At 51.6% G+C, this 12760-nt stretch overlaps 1 long non-coding RNA gene across 1 annotated transcript; it reads left to right on the top strand.

Annotated features, from left to right (window-relative positions):
* Positions 1–3649: 3649 nt before the first annotated feature.
* Positions 3650–10803, top strand: LOC132227839 (uncharacterized). The gene is made up of 3 exons (XR_009451243.1): positions 3650–3776; positions 5498–5635; positions 9755–10803. It is a non-coding gene; the product is annotated as an uncharacterized LOC132227839 (long non-coding RNA).
* The last annotated feature ends 1957 nt before the right edge of the window (positions 10804–12760 follow it).

Below are 12760 nucleotides of genomic sequence, written 5' to 3'. Positions count from 1 at the left end.
CATATCCTTGTTGTAGAAAATGATCCAATTAGGCCTTGGCCAGGTGGCTCAGTTGGTTATAGCATCGTCCCAATATGCCAAGGTTGTGGGTTTGATCCCTGGGCCGGGCACATACAAGAATCAACCAATGAGTGCATAAATAAGTGGAACAACAAATCAATATTTCTTTCTCTCCCTTCCTCGCTCTCTAAAATCAATCAATAACATTTTTTTAAAGAAAATGATCCAATTAAAAATAAGTCAGCATAAGACCAACACCAGCCCTAGCCAGTTTGGTTCAGTGGATGGAGCGTTGGCCTGTAGACTGGGGGGTCCCAGGTTCGATTCCAGCCAAGGGCACATGCCTGGGTTGCAGGCTCGATCCCACCCGTGTGGGGTGTGCAGGAGGCAGCCGATCAATGATTCTCTCTCATCGGTGTTTCTATTCCTCCCTCTCCCTTCCTCTCTGAAATCAATAAAAATATATTTAAAAAAAAAAAAAAAGACCAACACCAAAGGACAAATGCTGGATGATTCCACTTGCATGTGAACACACTCTGAGGTACCTATAGTCAAATCCCTAAGGACAGAAAGCAGAATGGTGGTTGCCTGGGGCTGGGGAGGGGAGAGAATGGGAGTTAGTGTTCAGTGGGTATGGAGTTTCCGTTTAAGAAGATGAAAACATTTTTATTTCATTTTTTAAATGGTTTTATTTCAGAGAGAGGAAGGGAGAGAGAGATAGAAACATCAATGGTGAGAGAATCATTGATCAGCTGCCTCTTGCACTCCCCCTGCTGGGTATCGAGCCCACAACCCAGGCATGTGCCCTGACCAGGAATCGAACTGTGACTTCCTGGTTCATAAGTCAATGCTCAACCACTGAGCCACCCTGGCTGGGTGAAAATGTTTTTTAAAGATGGATGGTGGTGATGGTTGCACAACAATGGGACTATACTTAATGCCACTGAACTATACACTTAAAAGTGGTTAAAACTGTCAATTTTCTGTTACGTATATTTTACTACAATAAAGAAGTAATGTCAGCAGCATTCACTCTGACCCCCAGAGACACTTGCAGTTAACTCAGCAAAGGGGGGTTTTCCCTCTGCCACCTTGAGTCACAGCAGTTCTGTGAGCCCTGTCCCGGGGTTCCCTGCTCCCAGACTCACCATCAGACCTCACCCAGAGTAAAACAGAACCAAAAAGGCGTGGCAACCAGAGCAGGAGCCTTCAGACTAACCCTAGCTCAGTCGCTAACTGCACTCTCAGGTGAGTTACTGCATCAATCGCAACGCCCTTATAAAGAAATCGGAGGCGACAATAGCAGCCCTGAGGGAGATGATGGATGTGAACACAGAGTGTGTGCAAGCTGACTTCACCACCTCCTACTGCGCTTGGTCAAATGAAAACATCTGGAACATAAGACGGAAGTTGCTTCCTGAAAATAAGGAGGTAGACAGCCAATAACTCAGTAAATACACCAAAAACTAATGCTTTGGTCTTCAGTCACCATCCCCATCCAAGGTGGGATGAAGCGGTTCTGCACAGTCTGTCCCCACCCCGAGACCCCATTTTGTCGAGATACTGATTTTCTCCACGATGGGCTTTGGTTCAGAGCCAGGTTCCAGCTTTGCCCACAGGCGGCCACGGCGTTGCCTCAATGAGGCGTGGAGTGGGGTTCTGAGCAGGCGCTAACTGGAGAGGGCGTATGGGAGAAGCGTACATACGAGTTGTATCCCATGAGTACATATTCAAAACCGCTCCTTCCAGCCCAGCCCCTGTGACTCAGGGGTTGAGCGTCGACCCAGGAACCAAGAGGTCGCTGGTTCGATTCCCAGTCAGGGCACATGCCTGGGTTTCGGGCTCATCCGCAGTAGGGAGCTGATGGATGATGTTCCTCTCATTGATGTTTCTATCTTTCTGTCCCTCTCCCTTCCTCTCTCTCTAAAAATCAATAACATATTAAAAATCAAAGATAGCTCCTTCTAATAATGTTCAAAGTGCTCTAATACATTGACATGACAAAAGACTGGTGGAATGGTGCCGGCGCCAGAAGGTGGCCACCAGACAGACCACAAACCCCATGGAGAAGGTGGTCAAAGGTGGCTGAGGTGGCTGCCCCTCAGTCTGACCACGCTGGTCTCACTGCTGTTAGAGCCACCAGCCCTGGCTCTGCTTCCACAGGACGTAGGTCACAGCCCTTCTCTCCAAGAAGGGCCTCTCTTCCCCGCAGCCTAAGAAGGAAGTTCAGGTCACCATGGCCTGATAAACCCACCCCTGGCCCTTCTCCTTCCTCCCTCTTGCCACCCCTCCTCACCAGGACCCTGTCTGGTGCTTCTCTCAGCCTTCCCTCCCCTCCCCTCCTCTCCCCTCCCCTCCCCTCCCCTCCCTTTCCCTTCGAGAAGTGACTTGTCAATGGGGAGCAGAGAGAGAGAGGTCCCAGGACTCCAAGTCTCCAGCCTCTGCCACAGCTCCAGGCTGCCTCACAGGGACCAGCTCGGCCCAGATGGAAATCATCTGGTGAAGGCTGCACGCTGATTTCACCCGTAATTACGTTATGCTCACCCACACCCATTCCCACATCGCCTCCTCCCACGTCCCCTTCCCACTCACTCGGGCGGTGCCAAGAAGTGAAAATGGAGGCAACCCTGAAGGCACCCTGACAGGCGATCTGGGGACACAACCAGAGCCCAGGGCTCGGCCTGCGAACAACTTCAGGCCCATGACCCGGTCGGGCCCAGCCTCCCGCACAGCCACTGCGCCTCAGCTGCAGAATCTGGAACACCAAAGGCCGAATCTCTCCTCAAAGCACAGGAAGGGGTAGCCGAGAAGTCCCGAGAAGCCAGCTCCTTTGGAGTGGCCCGTCCCCTCCCTTCCCCTGGGCCTCCCGGTGGCTGGTGGCTGGGGTGGCCTGTCCTTGCTGTGGGCCCCACAGCCTCACCCACACCAGCCAGAGGGGGCTGCGAGTCATCACACCCAAGGTCCAAAGACCCAGAGTTGTGAGGCTTTGAGAATGTCACTGTGAGTTCCAAAGTCCTTCTCTTCCATTTTGTGGGCTTTTAACTTTTCTGAATTCTCCAGGCAGGGCAGACCAAGGGGACTTTGATCCCAGGGGCACAGGGTGGAATAAACTGTTACTGCAAATGGGGCCTCATCCGGCCGGCTCTCCACCCTTCCTCTCTAGGCGGCCTGCGTAAGAGCAGGCCTGCTGGGCTCACCTGACCACACCTTCCCGGGAGGGAGCCGGTGGGGGCGGGGAGGTAGGGCTTGGGGAGCAGAGCAGTCACTTGGACTGGGAGCGGGAGGGAACTGTAGACACTCCCCACAACCCCCATTCCTGAAAGCCGGAGCGGTTCCTCACAAGAAACCATGAAGCACAAACAGCCCGACACTAGCGCAGCCTGGAACGTCTGAGCCACCACCTCCTCCCCCAGCTACCCTCTCCACGGCTCCACGGGGCGGGGTGGGGGTGGGGGAGAGCACTGCCCCCCCAGGAGGCCCTCACCGGCCTGGCCCTCCCCCGCTCTGACTGGGTGCTTAGAGGACCGGGCAGCTCCTGCCTCTCCAGCCTGTGCGCTCACAAAGGCGCCCTCTGTCTCAGCCTCCCCAGAACAGGCCTCCCCCTCGGTCGCCCCCCCACTCCCCCCTCCCCCCTCCCCCCCCCCCCCCCCACACACAGGCACTTCCTACAGGAGCAGCTTCCAAGCCGAGTTCCTGGCGGGCACTGTCCCCCAACAGCAAGCTGGAACAAAGGCCGCATGACTGAGTGCGCCCGTGCCTGTCAGGGCGCGGGGAAGGTAATTACAGGGGCAGCGCTCGCAGCCACACCTGGCCGTGCCGTCAACAGCCTCTCTTCCCGGCGAGCTGGGGGAGCTGAGAGACAGGGAGGCGACAAACCACAATTTGAATCATTTGGAGAGAAGCTATAAATATAATAATGAGTCATTTGTAAAATATAATTTCATCCAAAAGCCTGGGGAAAAAAAATGGGAAAGAAGTTCTTACGCTATTTCAGGCCAAATTGTTCAGGAGTGTTCTGCCAGAACCTGGGGAGGGGACCCGCTGCCCACCCCGAGCAAGGCTGGGCCTCACGGGAGGGCGGCCCTCCCCAGCCCTCGCTCGCCCTGGCGGAATGCGGCCTGGACACCCCTTGCCCAGGCCCCTCATCATAGCCTGGGATTGGAATGCTCGCAATTCAGTTCTCCCTCGGAGGGCTGATAAGCATCGCGGACACGCAGCCTTGCATCCAGGCTGAGCAGCTGAGAACAGTTTAGGGCAGGCCCGCTGTTGTTCTTGGCAACTCTCTCCAGCCCCGGGCCCTGCAGCCTTTCCTGCGCGGGGTGGCTTTTCCAGTGTGGCCACAAGGTCTCTTCTGGCCTCAGCTCCAGCCTGGGCCCCAGCTGCTCTGGGGGGAGGAGGCGCCAGTGCAGAGCTCTGTGGGGGAGTGGGCTGCAGTCACTCAGCCAGACCAGCTCACCACTGCCGTCCAGGGTAGCTGGGAAGAGCTGAAGCTCTGAAACTAGACTTTTTCTACTATCTGTGTGACCTTGGGTAAGGTACTTAACCTCTCTGGGCTCAGTTACATCATCTGTGAGATGGGTTTAATAATAGTCCCTTGCTCAAAGATGTTGAGAAGATGAAGTGAATTAACCTGTAAAACACTTAGAATTGGGACTGGCATCATGGGTGCTCAATAATCCTATATAATCAAAGGCTAACATGCAAATTGTCCCCTCCACTGGGAGTTCGACCAGGGAGCAGGGCCGGCCGGGGCCCCTCTCCCAGGCCGACCCTGCCCCTATTGGCCCCCCCTACCCCGATCCAGGTGGGCCTGCCAGACACTACCCATGCACGAATTCATGCACCGGTTCTCCAGGGTTAGCTAATAAAATCCTCGTTATTGTTTCTCACTGGGCACTTGATGCAGCAAGGAACCACAGGACACAGGCGCAATGGCACACATGACTGACCCTGAGTGATCAGGGATAAATGCCCGGTGCCCTGGCTTGTCCTTCAGCCATTTCATCATCTCAACTTGCCTGTCGACCCGAGCAAGCCCCTTCGCCTCTGTGGCCCGAGCGTCCCCTTTCTCCCTCTACCAGGCACCTTGTCTCTGAACTGAGCACAAGGGGAGGAGGGCAGCATCCTTCCTAATGTTTAGAGACCAAAAGTCAATTGGTACTTTAAAGCCACTGAGTGCATACTGAGCTTGAACTTCAGCCTTCCCTGCTCTCTTCCCTCTTCTCCGCCTCTCTCTCCTTCCCTCTTTTCTTTCCTCTGCTCTATGCTAAGTCCTGGCCTTCCACCCGCAGGCAGAGCTAGGAGGGTGGGATGAGGTTAAAGTGCTCAAAGCCTCTGTCTCTCCCAAGCGGCCAGGTCCACGTCCCCAGTTGCTGAGGGTGGCCCTGAAAGCCCTCCAGGAGACCCTGCTTCCAACGCACTCCCCCCTTCCCCAGGGGGCCAGGAGAAGTCAACAGAAATAGTCTCCAGGTCAATATTCTGCATTTTCCTTTCTCAGAAATCAGAGCTCCACAGCCAGCCTAGCTTGGAGGGAAAGGCAAGCTGAGGCCTTGCTCCTGTAACTGCCAAACTGTCCCCCCTCACGGCGGCCTGCCTTTTCCCATGCTGGCCCGGGGTCTTCGTCCTGTTGGCCTGGGTAACTTTTTTCTGTCCAATAATTCTTTAAATACCTGTCAGTGTTCACATTTCCCTGAATGTCTTATCTTATTTCCTTTTTAATGAGTTTGAACTAGGAATCTAAACAAGATCCATACGTTGTGATTGGTTGGTTGGTTGATTGATTGATTGATGTGTCTCTTAAGTCTCTTGTAGTCCCCCTCCATGTAAATGTGCCTCTCTCTCCCTCTCTCTCTCTCTCTCCCCTTGCAATTTGTTTTTGTTGTGTGTGTTTTTTATGAAAAAAATCTGGTTGTTTATCCTACAGAATTTCCTATCTGGATCTTTTTTTTTAAGTAAAACACAGTGGTTTTATTAAACACATTTCTTTATCCCCTGTGTACCTTGTAAATTGATAATTAGATCTCAAAGTCAGATTCTGGTTTGATTATTATTATCTCTTTTTGTTTCTGGTGTTTTTTTTATATTTTTATTGATTTTTTACAGAGAGGAAGGGAGAGAGATAGAGAGTTAGAAACATCGATGAGAGAGAAACATCGATCAGCTGCCTCCTGCACATCTCCCACTGGGGATGTGCCCACAACCCAGGCACATGCCCCTGACCGGAATCGAACCTGGGACCCTTCAGTCCACAGGCCGACGCTCCATCCACTGAGCCAAACCGGTTTTGGCTTGTTTCTGTTTTTTACATAGGTGGTGAAATGTGCCTCTGTCAATGTATATAATATTTGGTTGTCTCTCTTTTTGTCATATTGTCAGCTATTGTTCAGCATTGCCTAGATCCATTAATTCATTATGGGTTTCAAAACTGATATTCTAATTATATTATTATATACTAGGGGCCCGGTGCACAAAATTCATGCACTGGGTGTGTGTGTGGGTGGGGGGAGTGTCCCTCAGCCCAGTCTGCCCCCTCTCACATACTGGGAGCCCTCAGGCGTTGACCCCCATCACCCTCCAATCGCAGGATCGGCTCCTTGCTCAGGCCTGACGCCTCTGACAGAGGCGTCAGGCCTGGACAGGGGACCCTCATTTCCCCCCATCACTGGTTCTGCCCCCAGCCCAGGCCTGATGCCTCAGCCAGAGGCGTAGACCCCCATCACCCTCCAATCGCCTGATCGGCCCCCTGCCCAGGCCTGACGCCTCCGCCAGAGGTGTCAGGCTTGGACAGGGGACCCCCATCTCCCCCTGATCACTGGCTCTGGCCCCCGCCCAGGCCTGAGGCCTCTGGCCCAGGAATCATGCCTGGGCAGGGGACCCCCATCTCCCTCTGATCGCTTGCTCCACCCCCCGCCCAAGCCTGACGCCTCTGACCCAGGCTTCAGGCCTGGGCAAGGGGACCATCATATCCCCCCAATCCCCGGCTCAGCCCCCCGCCCAGGCCTGATGCCTCGGCCAGAGGAGTTGACCCTCATCACCCTCTGATCACCAATCACCGGATCGGCCCCTTGACCAGGCCTGAGGCCTCCGGGAGAGGTGTCAGGCCTGGGCAGGGGACCCCCAGCTCCCCGCGGCTGCAGGCTCCACCCCTGCCCAGGCCTAACGCCTCTGGCCTAGGCGTCCGGCCCAGGCAGCGGGGACCCGCAGCTGCAGCGGCCCCGCGATCGTGGGCTCCGCTTTAGGCCCAGGCAAGGGACCCCTAGCTCCTGGGACTGCCAGCTTCGACTGTGCCCAGTTCCCATCGCTGGCTCCACCCCTACTTCCTGCTATCACTGGCCAGGGCGGCAAAGGCACCTGATTCTCCGATCATGGCTGGGGGGCAGGGCAAAGGCGGCACCAGGGCCACCTTTGCCCTGCCCCCCAGCTCTTAGCTCCCCCCTGGGTTTCTGATCACTGTCAGTGGCAGGGGGCTTCTTCCTGCTTTCCCTTTCGCCTCCCTGCATTGTGCCTACATATGCAAATTAACCGCCATCTTGTTGGCAGTTAACTGCCAATCTTAGTTGGCAGTTAACTGCCAATCATAGTTGGCAGTTAATTTGCATATAGCCCTGATTAGCCAATGAAAAGGGTATCGTCATACGCCAATTACCATTTTTCTCTTTTATTAGTGTAGATCATAGAACACCTCCTTCCCAGTGCTCTTAATTGCCTTGTATAGATCCAGACTTCTATCTAGTATAATGTTCCTTCTGCTTGAAGGACTTTTGTCAACATTTCTTATAGTACAGGTCTACTGATAATGAATTCTTTCATTTTTTTAAGTGTTTTTATTGATTTTAGAGAGAGAGCAAGGGAGAGGAAGAGAGATAGAAACATCAATGAGAGAAAAACATCAACATCAATCTGCGCCTCCTGCACGCCACCCACTGGCATTGAGCCCACACCCGGGCATGTGCCCTGACCAGGGTCGAACCGAGTGACCTCTTGGTGTATAGTTGATGCTCAACCACTGAGTCACACCAGCCAGGCTGAATTCTTTCACATTTTGTCTGAAGTTGTTTTCATTTCACCTTAGTTTTTTAAAGATACTTTTGTTGGGTATAGAATTCTAGGCTGACGATTTTTCTTTCAGTATTATAAAGATGTTGCTCCATTAACTTCTGGCTTTCATTGTGGTAAAAAAAAATTTACTGTCATTTTTCTCTTTGTTTCTTTGTACATAAAATGTCTTTTTTCTCTGGGTGCTTTTAAGATATTTTACTTAGCACTGGATTTAAGCAATCAACACTAATAAAAGAGAAAAATGGTAATTGGCGTACGAGCTACCCTTTTCATTGGCTAATCAGGGCTATATGCAAATTAACTGCCAACTAAGATTGGCAGTTAACTGCCAACAAGATGGCGGTTAATTTGCATATGTAGGCACAATGCAGGGAGGCGAAAGGTAAAGCAGGAAGAAGCCCCCTGCCACTGAAAGTGATTGGAAACCCAGGGGGGAGCTAAGAGCTGGAGGCGGCCCTGGGGCCGCCTTTGCCCTGCCCCCCAGCCATGATCAGAGAATCAGGTGCCTTTGCCGCCCTGGCCAGTGATAGCAGGAAGTAGGGGTGGAGCCAGCGATGGGAGCTGGGCACGGTTGAAGCTGGCAGTCCCAGGAGCTAGGGGTCCCTTGCCTGGGCCTAAAGCGGAGCCCACGATCGAGGGGCCGCTGCAGCTGTGGGTCCCTGCTGCCCGGGCCAGATGCCTAGGCCAGAGGCCTTAGGCCTGGGCAGGGGTGGAGCCAGCAACCGCGGGGAGCTGGGGGTCCCCTGCCCAGGCCTGACACCTCTCCCGGAGGCCTCAGGCCTGGTCAAGGGGCCGATCCAGTGATTGGTGATCGGAGGGTGATGAGGGTCAACTCCTCTGGCCGAGGCATCAGGCCTGGGTGGGGGGCGGAGCCGGGGATTGGGGGATATGAGGGTCCCCTTGCCCAGGCCTGAAGGCTGGGTCAGAGGGGTCAGGCTTGGGCGGGGGGTGGAGCAAGCAATCAGAGGGAGATGGGGGTCCCCTGCCCAGGCATGATTCCTGGGCCAGAGGCCTCAGGCCTGGGCGGGGGCCAGAGCCAGTGATCAGGGGGAGATGGGGGTCCCCTGTCCAAGCCTGACACCTCTGTCAGAGGCGTCAGGCCTGGGCAAGGGGCTGATCCTGCGATTTGAGGGTGATGGGGGTCAACGCCTGAGAGCTCCCAGTATGTGAGAGGGGGCAGGCTGGGCTGAGGGACACTCCCCCCCCCACACACACACACACCCAGTGCACGAATTTCGTGCACCGGGCCCCTAGTTTTATTATAATATGCTTTAGTATAGTTCAATTTCTTGTGTTAGGGGCTCACTGAGCATCTTAGATCTGTTGGCTTATAGTTTTTTATCAATCTTGGAATATATTTGACCATTATTTGTTCAAATGTATTTTCTGCCCTCCCCCTTTTTCTGGGACTCCAAATATACATAGGCCCTCAGAAGTTTTCTCACAGATCACTGATGCTCTGTTCTTTTTTTCTTTCCTCAGTCTTTTTTTCCCGTGTTTCTTGTGTGTGTGTGTGTGTGTGTGTGTGTATTTACATTTATTTATTAAATTAATACCATTCAGGGATTAATTCTGGCAGAAAAGAAGGAAGACGCAGTATGCCTATATAAATGTATTAACGAATCTTAGCATTGAGATTTGTATTGATAAGTTTGTCGATTCTGATTACATATATTCATTTTCTCCCTTTTTGTAGATTCAAAAGGGCAGTACAAGAAGTGGAATCCTAAGAATGGTCTCCCTGAGCTCCAGCCTATGGAATGAAACCATGACATCTGTTTATCAGTACCTTGGTTTTCAAGTTCAAAAATTTACCCTGTGCATGATAACTGGGACACTACCTGCTTTGTCATTCTGCTTTTATTTATGTTTACAGTAGTATCGTTAGTGGTGCTGGCTTTCCTTTATGAAGTGCTTGCCTGCTGCTGAATTTTGTTTAGAGCAAGATGATCCTCCATGTTCTAGCTTTGCTTTCTTCTTCTTCGATGGTGATGATGTTGACGCCTCTGAAGATACTGAACGCTTTTCTACTACAGGAGTGGAAAGAGCTCGTTTTCCAAACAGCTCCCCTTCTCTCAAAAGGCTTGGATTCATAATGTTTATGCCAGCGGTTGGACGCTGTGCGGTCTCCACTTTCGGTCCTCGGGTATCAGGGTTCTCTCCTGCGAGTCTTCCGTAGATTATTCAAGGAGTTTTTCTGTATTTTAGTTGTAATTCCAGTTTGTTCTTGGGAGCATGTCCGTGCAACATCCACTTACTCTGCCGCCACTTTTAATCTTCCTGTGCTTCATTTTGGATAGTCCCTAGGACTGTATCACCAAGTTCACTAATGTTTTCTTTTTCAGGGTCTAAGCTGATGTTAATCACATTCAGTGCTCTTTAAAAATATTCCGCATTATATTTTTCATCTCTATAAGTTAGACTTGGATCTTTTTTATATCTTCCATGCCTGTACTTAACATGCTCAATCTTTCTTTTACTTTCTTGAACATATAACATTTTTTTTATGTCTTTGTCTATTAATGTCCTTGTTGTAACATCTGTGTCATTTCTGGGTTTGCTTCCATTGATGGATTGATCGGTTTTCCTTGTTATGGGTCATATTTTGCTGATTATTTGCTTGCCTGATGATTTTGGACTGAATGGCAAACATTGTGAATTTTACCTTGGGTGCTGGGTATTTTTGTATTTCTATAAATACGTTTGAGCTATGTTCTGGGACACAGTAAAGTTACGTGGAAACAGTTTGATTATTCTGTGTCTCACTTTTAAGCTTTGCTAGTTGGGACCAGAATATCAACTACTCAAGAACTAATCCGCTACTGAGGGCATCCCCTTCTGAGTACTCCATCTGAAGCCTTGTGATGTATGAGGTTTGCCATTCTGGCTAATGGGAACATAAACTGTTCTTGGCCTCGTGTGAGCTCCAAGAATTATTTCCTCTGCTTTTGTGTGGTTGTTTCCCTAAGTAGTTTCGTTACAAAATGCTCTGAGCAGTACTCAGCTAAAGACTCAAGGGAACCCTCTGCAGATTCCTGGGTATCCTTCCCCCCACCCATCTAACCCTACAACCTCCTCTCTCTTCCTTCCTCTCTCCACCTCTCACTCCTCTCTGGCACTCTGCCTTGAAAACTCTAGCTGCCATGACCTCAATGGACTACTTGCTCCATCTCTTCAACTCAGAGAAACGGTTGGACCCCACCTGGGTTCCTCCTCTTTGTGCTGCAGCCTTGAAACTCTCCAGGCCGTACACTGAGGTGACCACAGGGCTCATTCATTTGTTTCCCCTCGCCTGAGGATCACTGTCCTGTGCTGTCTGATGCCAGAACTATTGCTTCATATACAACTTTTTCATTACTCCAGATGGGAGGGTAAACTCCATCCCTGTTATTCCATCTTTGCCAGAAACTGAATGTAGCCTGGGCAACTTCCACTTAACTTTATATATTCCACCCAGGACCCTGCTTCCAGAATTTTTCCCTATACCCCACCATCATCTCCACCACCCCCAGTTGGACACCCCTCTAGAGGGAGCTTATAATAACTATGAGTTTGATTATCACTCATGAGTCTCTCTGCAGGGCCTCTATGTTGCTTCCTAGTCTGGGAGCTCATCTGGGGCAGGATCGTGTCTACACATCTTTGTATCCTCCCCGGTGTCTGGCACACAGTAGGTGCTGAATTAAATCTTTAGGATAATGAATAAAGAGAACTATATGGTCCCTTGGGCATCACCAGCTAGAACTAAACAACAACATGGCCATACCCGTAACTGGTGTGTGCTGTTAGGCTTGCCATACATGGTGGCACGAGCACTGACAGCTGTCCTCTGGCACTTCCCTCTCCCTGAGCTGAGTCGGCAGGATCCAGAGCGCTCCCAAGAATGTGGTTTTAAATATCCTGACCTTGACCATTCCAAGGCCTTTGATGGAGGGTGTGAGGCCCTGAGACACATGAGTCACACAAGGTGCCAGCAAAGTGTAACTGCTTCACGGAGGCTCCCAGAACACTCCCTGCCCTGAGGTGGTCGAAGGAGGAAAATAAACATGGAGAAGCCTAATAAAGACTCTCTCCAACGTTTGGCACATCCCTCACCCCCACAGATGTGCCCCGAACTCTCTGGCTGAACAGGGGGCACTGACGGGGATCCCGGGCATGTTCCACTGCCAGCTCAGTGTCTGGGGAAGGCTGCCCCAGTCGGTGCAAAGCAGGATCAAGAGGAGTCAAGGGGCAGGGGAGCGGGGACGCAGGCAGGTCAGTCTCTGGAATCACAGCCTGCGTGCTTCCCAAACCCTTGGCTCTGGAGACCCATGCCTCTGGGGTCTAGTAGACAAGGTCTGCAAAGCTCCTGTTCTGTGCCCTACACACTGCTAGATACCGTGAGGACAATGCAGTCCTGCTGCCAGTCCTTAAGGAATTTTAAAAAATATATATATATATTTTTATTGATTTTTTACAGAGAGGAAGGGAGAGGGATAGAGAGCTAGAAACATCGATAAGAGACACACATCAATCAGCTGCCTCCTGCACACCCCCTACTGGGGATGTGCCCGCAACCAAGGTACATGCCCTTGACCGGAATCGAACCTGGGACCCTTGAGTCCGCAGGCTGACGCTCTATCCACCGAGCCAAACCAGTTACGGCTCCTTAAGGAATTTAATAATTTCCCTAAAGGCTACGTATGTCTCCCAAAGTGGGGGT

This window comes from Myotis daubentonii, chromosome 2 (assembly GCF_963259705.1).
Source record: "Myotis daubentonii chromosome 2, mMyoDau2.1, whole genome shotgun sequence".
NCBI classification, from domain to species: Eukaryota; Metazoa; Chordata; class Mammalia; order Chiroptera; family Vespertilionidae; genus Myotis; species Myotis daubentonii.
Note: the sequence above shows the minus strand (reverse complement) of the source record. Positions and strands in the feature narration are given on the sequence as shown.